Source organism: Bicyclus anynana, chromosome 19 (genome assembly GCF_947172395.1).
Source record: "Bicyclus anynana chromosome 19, ilBicAnyn1.1, whole genome shotgun sequence".
NCBI classification, from domain to species: domain Eukaryota; kingdom Metazoa; phylum Arthropoda; class Insecta; order Lepidoptera; family Nymphalidae; genus Bicyclus; species Bicyclus anynana.
Window position 1 is genome coordinate 1,211,869 of NC_069101.1, and position 17,725 is coordinate 1,229,593.

The following is a 17,725-nucleotide window of genomic DNA, read 5'->3' on the forward strand; positions in this document are numbered from 1 at the left end:
TCTTTCTTACTTTCTCGTACCTATGGTAGGAACAGGGACTGACTAACAGTCTAAAATAAACTCTATTGAAGACATTAGCTCTATTATTACCTTACGATGTTATCTACGACAGTAGATATAAAAGCTATGTGATGCTGACTATGTGCCACTAAATAGGCTGTATACAAACACGAAACACAATCAAGCGAGCCTGCACAAACAGATATAGCGTATAAACGTGCTATAAATAATAATTATACACTATCAATCGGTTATTTGTAACCTCCGATATCATACGAAAGCACAGCCCTTTTAGGTATAATATTATACGTGTATACTTAGTATACATAGTATACATAGTTTATCTTGTCTACTCTACTCTGGAGAGTATAGGTTCGAATCCGGTCCGGGGCATGCACCTCCAACTTTTCAGTTGTGTGTGTTTTAAGAAATTAAATATCACGTGTCTCAAACGGTGAAGGAAAAACATAGTGAGGAAACCTGATACCTGAGAATTTTCTTAATTCTCTGCGTGTGTGAAGTCTGCTAATCCGCATTGGGCCAGCGCGGTGGTTAGTCCACCGCGCTGGCCCAATGCGGATTTTCCTCTCATTCTGAGAGGAAAATCCAGCTCAGCAGTGACCTGATGATAATGATGAAGAATACCTAGACTTATGTATTATAGAGGTAAAGTTTGTGGTGTAGTGATCTACTGATCCGATTTTGAAAATACTTTAACCACTAGAAAGCCACGTTATTTGTGAGTGTGAAACCGCCGGGTGTCGGTTAGTATTTCAAATATTTAATTTTTTTCTTTATTTTCTCAATTAATTTTTGTATCCATGTTTACGCGAGTAGTTTAAGAAAAACATCAGAAATTGAATGAAGCGGTTGTGTATGGGGATGCTTCATCATCATCATTATCAACCTATATTCGGCTCAATGCTGAGCTCGAGTCTCCTCTCAGAATGAGAGGAGTTAGGCCAATGGTCCACCACGCTGGCCCAATGCGGATTGGCAGACTTCACACACGAAGAATTAAGAAAATTCTCTGGTGTGCAGGTTTCCTCACGAAGTTTTTCTTTCACCGTTTAAGAACGTGATATTTAATATCTTAAAATGCACACAACTGAAAAGCTGGAGGTGCATGCCCCGGACCGGATTCGAACTCACATCCTTCGGAATCGGAAGCAGAGGTCATATCCACTGGGCTATCACGGTATGCTGAAATAATACAAATACTTAGAACAATAGGAACTATTTTGTTCTAAGATCTGCGATGGACGATTGCATGTTCAGTACCGCTTACACTGTTAATGGTTACATCTTGAGGATTTTCTCAAGAAACATCTGAGTTGATGTTAAGGTACCCACCTACATAATAATGTTATCAAAATAAACTGCTAACCGTCTATATCGCCCTTTATCACGCTAATAGTGAAAGGCGCCTTGCTCTTTGTAACAAAGTTTGGAAGCCACCATTTTATTTTTTTTGTAAATATCTCTCATTGAATTTGTGATACCCGATGGAATACTCTTACATTTAACTTGAACGATCAAAAGAGCTTTTGTATGAATAATGAAAATGCAATGAATAAAGTTCTGTATCGTATCCGATTATTTCTTTTACTGTTTTAACAACTATGTAGTATTTAATAAATTAATAAGCTTCTGTCTAGTTTAGTTACATTCAGTAATTTTAAAAATAAGTAAAGGAAAAATCCAAAAGGATAAAAAGGAAAAATGAGGGTCGTGATAGCCCAGTTGATATGACCTCTGCCTCCGATTCCGGAAGGTGTGGGTTCGTTGCGTGTTTTTTTCAGTTGCGTGCATTTTAAGAAATTAAATTTCATGTGTCTCAAACGGTGAAGGAAAGACATCGTGACGAAACCTGCACACCAGAGAATTTTTACTAATTCTCTGCGTGTCTGCCAATCCGCATTGGGCCAGCGTGGTAGACTATTGGCCTAACCCCTCTCATTCTGAGAGGAGACTCGAGCTCAGCAGTGAGCCGAATATGGGTTGATAATGATGATGAAAGGAAAAATAACATTAATTTGACAAATTCAAATATTACATAGGTGACTAAAGCCGGATTGACATTTGTCTGACGTGTCGAGCTGTGACGCAACAGAACAGAATACATTTTGTATATAAGAAGTCGTCACGACATGTCACAACATATAAGTGTAAAGGTTGCCTTATAAAAAACTAGCTGACGCCGCACGGTTTCACTCGCGTGGTTCCCGGTTCCGTAGGAATACGAGGATAATATATAACCTATAGCCTTTCTCGATAAATGGGCTATCTAACACTGAAAGAATTTTTCAAATAGGACCAGTAGTTACTGCGATTAGCGCGTTCAAACAAACTCTTTAGCTTTATAATATTAGTATGATACCGATACTGTTCTGATGCGTCACGTCAGGTCACGCCAGAAAAATAGAAATTCGCCTTAAGACGTAAAAAACTTTACATTTTAGTATCCTTTTTTTTTATTCTTCAAAAGTTAGCCCTTGACTACATTGTCGCCGATGGTAAGTGATGATGCAGTCTAAGATGGAAGCGGGCTAACTTGTTAGGAGAAGGATGAAAATCCACACCCCTTTTCGGTTTCTACACGACATCGTACCGGAACGCTAAATCACTTGGCGGTACGTCTTTGTCGGTAGGGTGGTAACTAGCCACGGCCGAAGCCTCCCACCAGCCAGACCTGGACCAATTAAGAAAAACTCAATCTGCCCAGCCGGGGATCGAACCCAGGACCTCCGTTTTGTAAATCCACCACGCATACCACTGCGCCACGGAGGCCGTCAAGAAATCTTTATAAATCTTACGTTCTATCTATGACAAATTATAGGTTGACCCATGAAAGCTGTTTCCTAAAATGTTATAATAAAATATTATTCTCAACAAAAACGCAATTAGATTTTGAAACTTTTCCAAAACCTTTTTTCCCCATGATGATTTACGGTTTATTCCCAAAAATCGGAAGCTTTGTTATTATTGGCTAATACAAAACATAATAAATATGGAAGAGCAACAAACACGGGGCACTTATCACGCCAACTGTTACAATAATGCAGTACGTGGGAAGGATTTATGATAATCTACAACCAATATCAACACCCACACACTGAGTACTATGCATATATTTTTTGTTCTAGCTCCAAAATATACAATTGCGATGGCACAGAATAGTGTAATACCCAATGACATTTTTTAACAATAGATATGTTACGTGACTACAAAATCACAGTAAAAAGTGGTTTTTTCTAGTATACGATAAATGTACTGAATGCGTTTCGTGACTGGTGTATCGCCAGTTATTTATTGAGTATGTGAGCTTTGTCAAGGCTATCGCTGTGTATGCGGTGTGTTTAATGAATGGGTTTCCCTGGGAAATCTAAGGAAAATAACATTAATGCCATATATTCGCTTGGGTGATTCACGTACGCGATCATGAGTTTTAGTAAAGAGTAGCTAACCGTGCGGTTTCACCCGCGTGGTTCCCGTTCCTGTAAGATTATTCCTGGGATAATATACAGCCTATATCCTTCCTCAATAAATGGGCTGCTTTTTAATATTAGAATAGATTTATTTTAAAGTATAAAAACCATACTGATAATAAATACGTTTCCTGTGCTTCATTTTCTAAGCACATATACGAAATCGTAAAAAAAACCAGAATACATCGCTATTTTACACAAAGGCGCGCTAAATAAATGGAACTACTACAGTAGAAGTCTTACGTCAGGGCTGTATCAGGGCAGTCACGAAACCGGAAATGGATGATTTGACCGCACTGTATTTGATTTTGGACCGGCAAAGTTATGTTTTTTTTTATTCAACAGTTATCGCTTAGCTGTGATTTCATCTGACGTAATAATAATAAGTGACTATGCCTAAAACGATACTTATTGGACAAACAGAGAACGGTTCTAAAATGTCATTTATTTCAAAAATTTACCGAAAATTCCTTGTAAGCGCTAGCCACTGTACGGATTTCCATGCGGTTATTACCAATAGTTATAGTGAATCATTAGAAAGGTTTACCTAATAATTTGTTTTGATTATGTGTATATTGAAATATGATGATATTAATTTGTAAATAAAGAAATTTATTGAACTTAAATAAGGATCAAAGATTTCAAAGAGACGAAGTCGCGGGCTGTTTAGTAGTAAAAAATAAACTGTACATTTTATATATGTTGTGAGTGTTAACTAGTTTTAAAAGGTATCTTTAAACCACACCCTTGTCACAAGTCCTGGGACTTGCTCGATGCGTTTCCTCTACCACAAATTCCAGGGTAAATTGTAAAATTGTCTATTGTGTAAGCGCTTAGAGAAGTTTATGCCTAGCGTACCAATTGTAAATGACAGAGCCGATGACCGAAGTCAGGTCAGCGGTTCTGTCCATATTTTTTATAAAATATAAAATGCATTTTTACAAATCGAAGGTAAGTTAGATAGATGATAGATTTCATATTTTCCAAGTGCTTAGAAGTCGAGAATTTCCCGAAAGTCGAATATAATGTCGCCAAGGAGCGAGTAAAAGCCGTACTAGTCGATAAATATCACCTGTCCCATTCAATATGCGAAGATTTTCCCTCCGCGTGTGGCGGCACTATCTATCTGGGTTACAGGCGGTAGGTACTCAGTACACGGGTTATAAAATATTTAGATTGTGTTTCAGATACTGCGTCGGGTCGAACTCTAGCGTAGTTTATATTTCCCTGTTGTAATATATAAAAAAGGCTTGATAGTCCAGATATGACCTCTGCTGTCAATATATATATAACAGTATAGTCTATGTAAGACAAAATATTAATTTGTACAAACGAAAAGGAGATTTAAACCCACGTCTTACTAGACACGGGCATAAGTTAGTTATTTCTGCATATCGTCTCCAAAGAGTAAAAAAAATCTTTTGTAGGTTTGGGTGTACTCTTCTATAACAAGATCCCTAAGACTGCGATGGACCTGCCAATGCATAGCTTTAAGCAATGTGTTAAAAACATTTACTTAGTCGAAGTTACTACAACATTGATGAGTTCCTTAAAGATAAAAGCGCTTGAAGGCCATTGGATCAGCTTCCACTTTCACACAGGAAATAAAAGTATAAGAAATTGTAATTGTTATCAATTGTAAATTATAATACTGTATGACTTTTTCAAACGAGCAACTGTTGAGTTTCTTGCCGGTATCTTGTCAGCAGAACCTGCCTTCCGAACCGGTGGTAGAATCTCTACAAATAGTCAACTGACGTGTCAAAAGTGCTTGTAAACTGAGCCTACTTGAAATAAATGATTTTTGAATTTGATTTTTGATTTGCTTCCGATTCCGGGGCATCCACCTCGCACTCTTCAATTATGAACATTTCAAGAAATTAAATATCACGTGTCTCAAATGGTGGAAGGAAAAACGCCGTGAGGAAACCTGCATACCTGAGAAATTTCTCAATTCTCTACGTGTGTAAAGTCTTCCAATCCTATACGGATTGGCCAGCGTGGTAGACTATTGGCCTAACCCTTCAAATTCTGAGAGAGAATATATAATTGAGACTCGTCCTTAGCAGTGAGCCGATTATGGGTTGATAATGATGATGAATATACTAAACATTCTAGCAGAAGCTCGGAAAGTTGTCCTCCCATTGATCTCTTTAATCCGGCCCTGTCGCAAAATCCATTCTAAGCGTATGTCTAGTCATTACAAACTACCTCTTTCCCAAATTTTATCTTTGTATATCAAGCGGTTTTCAAAATTTGTGATGAATGGTTTTTTTTGGTATGTTTTCTGTCTGTCTTTTTGTCTGGGCTATTCTTTACTAATACGGTTTTTTGAAGGCCTCCGTGGCGCAGTGGTATGCGCGGTGGACTTACAAGGCGGAGGTCCTGGGTTCAATCCTCGGCTGATTGAGATTTTCTTAATTGGTTGGCTGGTGGGAGGCTTCGGCCGTGGCTAGTTACCACCCTACCGGCAAAGACGTTTCGCCAAGCGATTAAGCGTTCCAGTACGATACCGTGTAGAAACAAGCCAGCCTGCTTCCTTGTTAGATTGCATCATCACTTACCATCAGGTGAGATTGTAGTCAAGGGCTAACTTGTAAAGAATAAAAAAAAGAAAAATATATAAAAGCAGTCAAAGGCATTTCAGTGGAATTCTCAGCGCAAAACGACACGCTTCTGCGTCTCGAGACGCCGGCGAGCGACAAAGCCGCCGCTCGCAGATGACTCGCATTGTTTTTGTAACAGCATTTTATTATGTAACTATTTTTAGAATGACAACGAGGTTTGGCGTACCAGTACGATGTTTGTATGTCGTAAAGATAGTTTAGTGTAACGAATTCTTTTTAATCAACTCCCAATTTCAGGCTAAAAATATTTGCTGAAAATTTATCATCATCATCATCATCATATCAGCCGATGGACGTCCACTGCAGGACATTGGCCTTTTGTAGGGACTTCCAAACATCACGATACTGAGCCACCTGCACCCAGCGAATCCCTGCGACTTGCTTGATGTCGTCGTCTGAAAATTTATAGTACAAAGAAAAGCTGTATTAGAAACAACCTCATAGGCTTACCAGTGGACCAAGGACGCTTACGTGGTCGGCTTATTGTTTTAAACATTTTTTTTAAAACATAAGTTAGGCCTGCTCTGGTGTGTATTGTGATAAATATCTGATATTATCACCATGTATCTGATAATATAATAATAAGCTTTCATTCGAGAAATATTCATACGTATAGTGAACAATTAAAATTAGGTTGTTGAGTATTTCAAATGTAGTTGACCTAAAAAGGATAAGCTTTCATACGAGAAAGAATCATACGTACAGTGAACAATTAAAATTAGGTTGTTGAGTATTTCAAATGTAGTTGACCTACCATAAAGTTAATGAAGTATTTTCTCCATTCTACGATAACAAAGATCCCTAAATAGCCGGACTACTGAACCCATGATTTTAGTTAACAATAACATGTGGCGGTGACGTAAACGACGTTGCAAACGGATACACAATCAAGTGTTTTACGACTCGATACGGACGGTGGAAATTAGTTTTTTCCTTGTAATTTTATAGCGCTGTAAAGTTCGGTTTGTCCGCGTATGATCGGTGTACTTTTTGTTTGTTATGTTTATTTTATTGCAAAATGTCTGTATCAAATCGGTTCAAAACATTTTTGGTTCTGAAAAATCTTGGAATCTAAAATAACTGTAGTTATAAAGTGAATTTACCTACACTTACTCTTTATTTAATTAATTAAATATGAATTTTCTACTGGTAACCAAACGTTCGTCGATATAAAGAAGCAAAAACTTTTTGAACCATATCTTTTCATCCCAAATTCTATGAATGCCTAAGAAAGAATCTTCAAACCTTGCTTGTTGCCAGTAGTGACCTATGGTACTTTATCCTGGTTTCAATTGAGTATTTGTTATAATAATTTCATCAAATATTTAACAATCTTGGACTTATGAACGTCTTTTAACGCATTGTTTAAACTTATGCAAATATCAAGGTCATTGTCAAAGTCAAAATTATTTTACTTCAATTAGGTTAATTTATAGCACTTTTGAAACGTCAGGTAAAGTTTCTAGATAATGGTGATAAATAGTTATTAAAGTCAGGAGGATTCTAAATGCGCCTTGGTCCGAGAAGAGACCACAATAAATTCCGCTAGAGATTTTTTGTCTATGACATACAAAATTTAAGTAGCTAGTCATATAGAGCATTTCATTTACAAGTCTTTTTATGGCACTATCACACTAATATTATAAAGGTGAAAGTTTGTGTGTAACTGTGAAAGTGTGTAAGTGTGCAAGTATGTTCGTTTCTCTTTTACGCTGCGGCTAGTGAAGCGATTTGGCTGAAATTTGGAATGGAAATAGATTTTACTCTGGATTAACACATAGGCTACTTTTCATCCCGGAAAAATCCATAGTTCTCGCGGGATTTGTGAAAAACTGAATTTCACGCGGGCAAAATTTGGGGTCCGCTAGTTGTTTATATAACCATTATTATCACTATAATACGACTTTTTTATGAGATTGCGTTTCATAATTGAATTTATGTGAGACGTCTCTGAAAAGTTCCTCCCGAAATAACTATAGCCTATAATATAGAAAACCAATAAGCAAGAGAACTTTCTTCTCTAATTGCAATTAACGATGATTAGGTATAATTCCTTATGATAATGAACACTGAAAATGTTCCGAAACAAGAAAGAAAGAACCCTTTGTAAGCAGGCAGAGTTGGCTTACGCCCAAAGTGTCGCATACATGCATTTCACTTGTCGACGCGCTTAACACGAGTGCCTATTACCTTGCGCTGTCAAAGAACCCCTATTTTGACTCAGAACAAACGTCAAGCAAGAACTGATGTTTCACGAAACGGTATTCAATTCAATTCTTCTATATGGAAAACGGTATTCAAAAATAACTTAGGAAATGACACTCATGAGTTTAATTAGAATAACGAGTTTTGTAAAATAAATTGTTTCCAACATTTAAGAGAATCACATGAATAGTTTCGAAAACTAAAAAACACGCTTGATACTTACCTATATCATGGGGGTGCATTTCAAATAGCCTGTCCGCCATATTGAATTTAAGTCACATGACTATTTTTTTGGTATTCCTGACAGCAAACTCTTTCATATGATATCCATAATTATAATGGTTTCAAACTGCCAGTTCGCCATCTTGGGGAGGCCGCCATATTGGATTTGTAATGACGTGTCTTAGATAGGCTTGTATTGTCATCAGATCTCAGAGCGTGTGCAAAATTTCATCGTAATCGAAGACCGGTAAGGGGATCAAAAAGATTCCAATATTTTCTTACATACATAGTTAGTTTAAAGTGAAGCTAATATAAGCGTGATATAAATCAGATCTTCCGATTGTCAGATCATCAACTTACTCGTATATATTTTTTTATTCTTAGCCCTTGATTACAATCTCACCTGATGGTAAGTGATGAGGTAATCTAAGATGGAAGCAGGTTAAATTGTTAGGAGGAGGACGAAAATCCACACCCCTTCGGTTTTTACACGACATCGTATCGAAACGCTAAATCGCTTGGCGGTACGTCTTTGCCGGTAGGGTGGTACCTAGCCGGGGCCGAAGTTTCCCAATAGCCTGGACCAATTAAAAAACCTCAATCGGCCCAGCCGGGGATCGAACTCAGGACCTCGGTCTTGTAAGTCCACCGCGCATACCACTGCGCCACGGAGGCCGTCAAATTTAGGGTTTTATAAGTTCTGTGGGATTGCTACTGTAATATTATTGGTTAGAAACTATATTTCATATTCCGACTCCATGACCTTACGATCTAGAGTCGCATATTCTAACCACTGCACCAAAGAGCACCTTCCACTAACTCGGATAACGCGTAATTACATATGATTTTCTGATTTTGACTCAACGCGTTTTGGAATATTACTTTGACTTGGGGCGGCAAATAAAATACATTTACCTCATATTTTGGCGCCACGCCAGCTCTACCTGCATCAAATTTCGTTTATGTTAACTTCGCAGAGTACCTTTTTAGTAGGCAATTTTGTAATTTGACCTCTGGCTTATTAAGCGAATGTTTCTTCGAACGTGATTTCATAGTTATTGTATAGTATAATTATGTAACTTTGCCGGTGGTAACTAGCCAGGGTCGAAGCCTCCCACCAGACCTGGACCAATTAAGAAAACCTCTATAAGCCCAGCCGAGGATCGATCCCAGGACCTACGTCTTGTCAATACACCGCGCATACCACTGCGCCACGTAGGCTGTCAAAACATAGAGTAAGAATCTACGCCAGACATTCTCTATTTTATAAATAACTAGCAGACGCCCTCAACGTCGTCCGCTTTGAATTCAGTTTTTCACAAATCCCGCGGGAACCATGGATTTTTCCGGCATAAAAAATAGCCTTTGTGTTAATCCAGAGTAAAATCTATTTCCATTCCAAATTTCAGCAAAATCGCTTCAGTAGAAAGAGGAACAAACATACTTACACACTTACACACAAACTTTCGCCTTTATAATATTAGAGTGATTAGTGTGAAGTGTGATGAAAGTTTTCTCTGTATGCTCCTACCATAGGACCTTTGAAACCCGCTATCTTCCAAAGCCACAACAGTCCAAACTCAATATTGGATAGTTTTTTTTTATTCTTTACTAATAAGCCCTTGACTACAATCTCACCTGATGGCTAGCGATAATGTAATCTTAGATGGTATGGGGCTAACTTGTTCGAAGTAGGTTGAACACCCATACTCATTTCAGTTTCTACACGACATCGCACTGGAACACTAAATGGCTTGACGGTACGTCTTTGTCGGTAAGGTGGTAACTAGCCACTGCCGAAGCTCACTAGTTAAAAAATAGCTTTCACTATAGAACGAAAGTATTACGTTCTGTTAAAATTAGAACATACAGTAATGAATGTATTGTATTACTTTGTGCGTTATTAAAACTTTACCTAAATAAGTTAAGAAGTAACTTCTAAAAGTAAGTAGGTGTCTAATGGTGGATAAGGCATAAAGCAATTTGGAAGTTATAATTAATTTGTGCGCCAAAAGTCTGACATTGGCGGGCGATCAATCAAAATACGATGTACGTTGTCTTAATCAATTTGGGATCAAATTCATTTGATTCTATTTTTTTTTATAACTTTTATACGGTTCTATTTTTTTTAATTTATTTGTATATTTATTTTCAGTCCTGTCATACGATTTTTATTTTAATTTTTCTCGAAAGAAAATTATACATAGGGCTCATGTCACTGGATGTGATGCCCTCCAAGTCATGACAACATTGATGTTTGATTGATCATTGTTGTTGAATGTTTCTTTAATAGCAAAGAAAAAAATAAAAAAAAAAAATCTCGAGAACCTTTCTTATAGTACCTATTTATGTTGTGCAGCTGCGTATAATTAATAAAAATTAATTAGCATAATTTCGTTTCATATGACTTTATAGAGTAAGTACATAAAACTAATCTATTTGGTAGGTATAAGAACAAGTCGTAAAGGATTTTTATCATTTTGGGAAAAGAAATATAAATGACAGAACAACGTTTATCGGATCAGCTTGTGTATTATAATTTCTTGTAATTATCTATTAAAATAAAGCCGTGATAGCCCAGTGGATAACCTCTGCAGATTCCAGAGGATATGAGTTTGATGGCATGCATCTCCAACTTTTCAGTTGTGTGCATTTTAAGAAATTAAATACCACGTGTCTCAAACGGTGAAGGAAAACATCGTGAGGAAACCTACTGTCTGCCAATCTGCATTGGGCTAGCATGGTGGACTATTCGCCTAACCACCTCTCTCATTCTAAGAAGAGACTCAAGCTCAGCAGTGAGCCGAATATGGGTTAATAATGATGATGATGATTATCTATTAAAATAAAATAATCAAACTAAAGTGCACTAGTGCAACAATAAAAAATTACCTTACAATAATTCTGTATAATTGAGTAAAACGTGTAACTTAGAGGTTTCGTGTAGTTTCACGTTTACTAAAGCTATTTATCAAACCGTCGTTGGCCACGGAACCACACTACGTATAATAAGTTCAAAGCCAGCTGCTCGCGTGAAAAATTGGTTCATGAACAATACCCGATATCATTCGTGAACAATTTTTCAGAATATCATGCCGGAAGTTGTTTGTTAATAGCTTACAGGATAATTAGAATTATGAATAATTTCTACACCATCATATTTTGAAAAGCCATAAGTAACGTTATGTTATGTTTAGTTAATTTACTCATACTTTGTAGTTACAACACCCTCACAGTTCCAATTGTAATAATTATCACATTTTACTCGTATGACATGTGTTAAATAATATAATGGAAATTAAATGAATAAATAAATAAATAACGCTCTATGGTTCATTTACACGAGCAGCGTCTGCTACCGAAGACTGCAGTCGACTGCAGTCAGCGACTGCCGTCGACTGCAAAGCATCTGCGACTGCTAACATACGTCAAAGATAGTGAATTAGCCTGCTGGTGTACAGATCCTTGAAGCTTTGATAATAACCGAACGTATAACAAAGATACGGCCGTTTATGCTACAAAAACATATATTACGACACTCAAGAGAATTGAATTAATGATATTTGTCAAATAATATACTACAAGTACAAATCGGCATTTACAAATTTTAATCGGGATCATGGATGGTTGCTGCCGACAGTGTGGAAACCGCTATTTCTTTCATTATCACATATAACAAACTTGGAACAAGATAGTGTTAGTTCGGTTTGCTTACAAGAAGACGAGTCTAATGAAGATGACATTAATGAACCATCGTAGAGGGCAACGGAACCTTCACTCCCCACCACTCAACCCCTCTCCCAGCGCGCGATGCGAGCAGTTACGCGCCGCGCCGCCGCTTCGTAGTTTGGATCATGCCGCGTTGCAAGAACCAGCTCATGACTAAGGGCATGGGTTCGAAACTAGTCGGGCATACTCCAACCTTATATCACGTGAGTTTTAGCCGTGTTTCATAATCAATTAATACAAGTATAAACTTCCAAGAAAGTCAACTTCCATCTAAGATTGCATCGTCACTCAACATCAGGTGAGATGGCGGTCAAGGCCTAACTTATCATTGAATAAAAAAAAAGTATTTACATTATTGTATGTAATATTTAGATTATTGTATGTAAGTGTAACTATCAATGTCAATGATGATAAAGATCTTGAAGAAAATCCTAGATGTCCATGGTTTAAAATAACCGGAGCTGGGGTTAACGTACTCACCGAGGTACGGGGTTGTGTTGCCACTAATTTTCCAACTCCGTATTACCCGTATATTGTATAATAATGGCAATACCAAATTATACAATAATTAATAGTATAATAGCAAAGCAACCAGCAGTCCGATAGTGATCTGACCGAATTTCGAGCCAATTGACGCAGGGCTGTCGCGTATTTTTGGTAAAAAAATTATATAAGGAACAAGAAAAAAGTGTTAAAATATTATATTATCTGGAATAATAAGGTAAGGTAATTTAAGAAATATATATGACGTGTCACGAGCGGTGAAAGAAGAACATCGTGAGGAAACCTACATACCTGATTTTCTTGATTTTAATTTTGATTTTGAGAATTTTCTGTGTGTGTGAAGTCTGCCAAACCGCATTGGGCCAGCATGGTGAATTATTGGCCTAAACCCTCTCCATTCTGAGAGGAGACTCGAGCTCAGTGAGCCAAAGATGGGTTGATAATGATGAATAAGGCAAGGATTGTATCGTGTTCTGCGTGAATCCTCTCAAAAAGACAAACCCTACACTTCAGCTACTCGTAGTATATTTCCCTGACCGTTTCGTTACTCAAGGACCTAACTAGAACCTCATCATACGTCCTCGTATAGTTAGATGAGGTTGCGAGTCAAAGAAACGACCAAGCCATTGTGACATGACAACAGTCATGTCACAATGGCTTGTAGAACGGGTTTCTAGAACCCTATGACGAGGATTCACGCAGAATACTACGCTATGATAGAGTTGGAGAGTGTTAGGTCGTGTACTGTGTAAACTTGGAATGTTTATTAAGTAATCTAGTTACATTTATTTTTCATCAATGGATACAAAGTTATCAAAAAGCGCTTCGAGAAAAGGTAAAGCTGATCTTACTTTCATTCACATTGGAAAGGACGAAACTTCGTCACGATCTGGAGGCACTTCTGAGACTACAGATTATTGTCGAAAGATTATCTGATGAGTTGGATAGAGACCCAATCTGGAGCTTCATCAGATGTTGCCTATACAATACTTACAAATATGTTATCTTCTTTTGGATTCGACGAAAGAACTTTTGTTTTCTGTTTTAGCCACCAATTTTATAGGCTATATTTTCATAATTATGAAAATTTGAGCTGCATTTGAAAATTTCTTGAATAATTTTCAAGATGTTTTATCTATCTAAGTTAGGTTCACCGTCAGCTGTACAATATACAAACTGCACTCAACTTCAATACAGATAAACAAGTACCTAACACAATTTTACATTATTACCTTCATTTAATGAATACCCATGCAATTTTACTTAATTCATATCTATCAAGATGAACTTTTGAATGCAAATTTCGTGGGTATTTCAATGTCATTTGATAGTTCTCTCCATTGAGTTTATAGTGTAAAAACTATGGTTTTCCCACAGTTGACAAGCAAAATTTATATCATAGGGTCAAGAGATCTTTTCCGCCCACTATAATATAGGTAACGTAAGAGGTAAAGAGGAATATTTATTAGTTATTTATAAAGACGTGGTTAATATTACCCTTGAAAACGAGACATGTATATTGTTGAGTAAAATTAAGCAAATACGGCAACTACTTACTTAATTTTGATAGTTACAATAATAAAATGCTATACGAGTACCTATATCTTATAGTAAAACGAAGTTGATACATTAATAAGTTAACGCTTGGACCTTCAGAGGTCTCAAGGTTCAGGTCATTATCCCATGATGAGAGTTTACCTAAAACGCTGAAATCATTAACCTCAATTCGTCAAGCCGCATTGTAACTCCTTACCTAAATAACGCAGCAGTATGTCCAATTAGGTAAAAAATGACTATGATATTTTCTATATTGTATGTAGGTTCGCGATTTTCAAAATGTTCTACAAATTGCAGTGCTTCAATATTCCAACGCCAGAAGTAATTATGTTTCAAATCACGAACGCATTATTTCAACCTACCCTCATTAAAATGTTGAAGTTTATTTTCATACCAACTTTGATTTGTTGGATTTATAAAAACGGTAAATGGGACAACCCTAATTGCACCCAACATGAATAGTTCATAAACACACGCAAGAAAGTAATTTAATTTACTAACCTGTTTCAAAACTATAGGGGTCGTATTTCACTCACTGGAACACGCTAGCGCACTGTATTAAAAATTCAATATAAAAAAAAAATCGATTCACACAAACATCTACAACCACTACGACTCGAGTTGCCGATAGATCGATACGAATTATTTATTAATCTGTATTATTGTGCCGTCACTTTAGAATTCCATTTTTGAATTGGCGTCGGCGGCACCGCGGCAAACCGCGCGCGCCTTCCGGCTAGCGTACAGTCACTGACGTATTCTCTCCCCCGCGCATGCGTTTTCCGATACATAGGTACATTTCATTTTGTAATGAACTGTACCACCCTACTTACCAGTCGACACCCTAGCGCTTATCACCAAAAACATAAAGGTCACTTTCCCATGGCGCCCTAAATAAAAGGTAGCGAGTTGGAAATTGTTAATGTTTTGCTGTCTTAGTCGCTCTTATGAGGTTACAATTCCTATGAATTTTAATTGAGCAGAACCGAGGGATTGTCTGGGTTTAAGTTTGTAATAGCTAATGCTAGCAACACATTCGTACTTATTCTGTTTTAGTGCTTGACTCCTAATTTATCAACTTCATTAAAATTAAGGGCCACTTTAATTATTGCCACAATGGTTCAGAGGAGTGAAACTAATGAAACTGAAATGTAAAAGAAGTAGTAAGTAAGTAGAAGTCTAGTAAAAATAACTTCTCTACTGTCTTACTTACTAACTACTACTAATAAAAATCTATTTCTTATATACGTTTTTATTATTATTAATAGACAATTTAGCCCTTGATTGCAATATAACCATAAATTAATTGACTATACATATTATAGTAAAATGGTAGCGCACTAACTTGGAAATAGTACAATGTTTTTCTACATGCATTTCTCTTCATCTTACTGAAACACTATATTCATTACGTCAAGTTATAAACTCATCATCATCATCATTATCAACCCATATTCGGCTCACTGCTGAGCTCGAGTCTCCTCTCAGAATGAGAGGGGTTAGGCCAATAGTCCACCACGCTGGCCCAATGCGGATTGGCAGACTTCACATACGCAGAGAATTAAGAATAATTCTCTGGTATGCAGGTTTCCTCACGATGTTTTCGTTCACCGTTTGAGACACGTGATACTTAAATTCTTAAAATGCACACAACTGAAAAGTTGGAGGTGCATGCCCCGGACCGGATTCGAACCCACACCCTCCGGAATCGGACGCAGAGGTCATATCCACTGGGCTATCACGACTCACAAGTTGTAAACTATAATAAATAAACAAAGTGTTTGTGAATTTTTGAAGTTAAAAAAAAATTATAAACAAATAAATATTTGATATATTGTAGAGGGTAATCAATAGTTCTACTGCACCGATACTGAAAATTATTTTAATAGTAAGCCACGATCTTTGCGAGTGTTTTAGGCTTTATAATTATCTCCGTATTCTCACGGGAATGGGAACTGCACGGGTGAAACCGCAGGGCGTCTTCTAGTAAACTATATAGTGATAAATATCATCTAAGTCATCTTAACCATTTTAGCCTGATAATTTAAAATGGAAATATGACAATGTAAAATTCCTTTTTTGCCTGTTAAATATGATAATGTAAAATGTAACAAACATAATAGAAACTTTCACAATATAATATTAATAGAATTCTTGAAGTTTCTTCCTTCAAGCTCTTTCTTCGAAACTAGGGAAGTTGTGGCAATTTGAAAATGGAATAGCAAAGATACTCGTCGACTTTGTCGAGGAGTTTATTTATAGTTAGTTAGTTTTAGTCTTCTTGTCGATTTCATCGATAATATAATTCTAGATTATTTATGAATAAAAGCCGCTCAAATTTGAGCCACACGCTGTGTATTTCCGTGGTTTCAGCAGTTCCTTTTTTTTTGTTATTCTGTGAATTTTGTATCCATCATAGACGTAATAAAAATTCCAGACCCCGTCTCCTGAACTGATAAAAAGTGACGCACCCAAATTTTGCCAATTCCCTTTTTTTATTCTTTACAAGATAGCCCTTGACTACAATCTCACCTGATAGTAAATGATGATGCAGTCTAAGATGGAAGCGGGCTAACTTGTTAGGAGGAGGATGAAAATCCACACCCCTTTCGGTTTCTACACGGCATCGTACCGGAACGCTAAATCGCTTGGCGGTACGTCTTAACCGGTAGGGTGGTAACTAGCCACGGCCGAAGCCTCCCACCAGCCAGACCTGAACCAATTAAGAAAATCTCAATCGGCCCAGCCGGGGATCGAACCCAGGACCTCCGTACTCACCGTACGCGCACACTGATGCATATATGAAGACAGGCGGCCTTAAATTTCAGATACTCGGTGCCATTATGGTGCTTCAATTGTTTGACAACGAGATACAGTCTGCTTATTGTCAGTCTATGGTATCCATATAAAACCGATTGGCTGGGTAAGCAAAGGGACAGTAGCACTTTGTCTTGTCTTGTCCTGTCTTATAGGGTTCCTTGTTACCTACGGAACTTATAACAAATTAGCCCGCTTCCGTCTTAGATTGCAGAATCACTTACCATCAGGAGAGATTGTAGTCAAGGGCTAACTTGTACAGAATAAAAAAAAATCTCACTACGAGTATATAGTCTAGTCCATGTATATTCTTTAATAATTAGTTACTAGCTGCTTTTTTTATTTGCTGGTGGAAGGCTTTGGCCGTGGATTTAGCATTCCGACACGATGTCGTGTAGAAACCGAAAAGGGTGAGAATTTTCGTCCTACTCCTAACAAGTTAGTCCGCTTCCATCTTAGACTGCATCATCACTTACCACCAAGGCGAGATTGTAGTCAAGAGCTGACTTGTAGAGAGTAAAAGAAGAAAAAAAATGCGCTTGGTTTGTTCCGGGATAAAAAAAAAGGCTTAAAACC

At 37.2% G+C, this 17,725-nt stretch overlaps 1 protein-coding gene across 2 annotated transcripts in view; it reads right to left on the reverse strand.

Annotated features, from left to right (window-relative positions):
- LOC112056272 (potassium voltage-gated channel protein Shaw) overlaps positions 1-15,065 on the reverse strand; it is a 103,222-nt gene extending 88,157 nt beyond the window's left edge. For both annotated transcript variants that reach the window (XM_052887286.1, XM_052887284.1), the window contains exon 1: positions 14,834-15,065. The gene's annotated coding sequence lies outside the window, so the exon portion shown is untranslated. The remainder of the gene's footprint in view (positions 1-14,833) is intronic.
- Between the last annotated feature and the right edge of the window lie 2,660 nt (positions 15,066-17,725).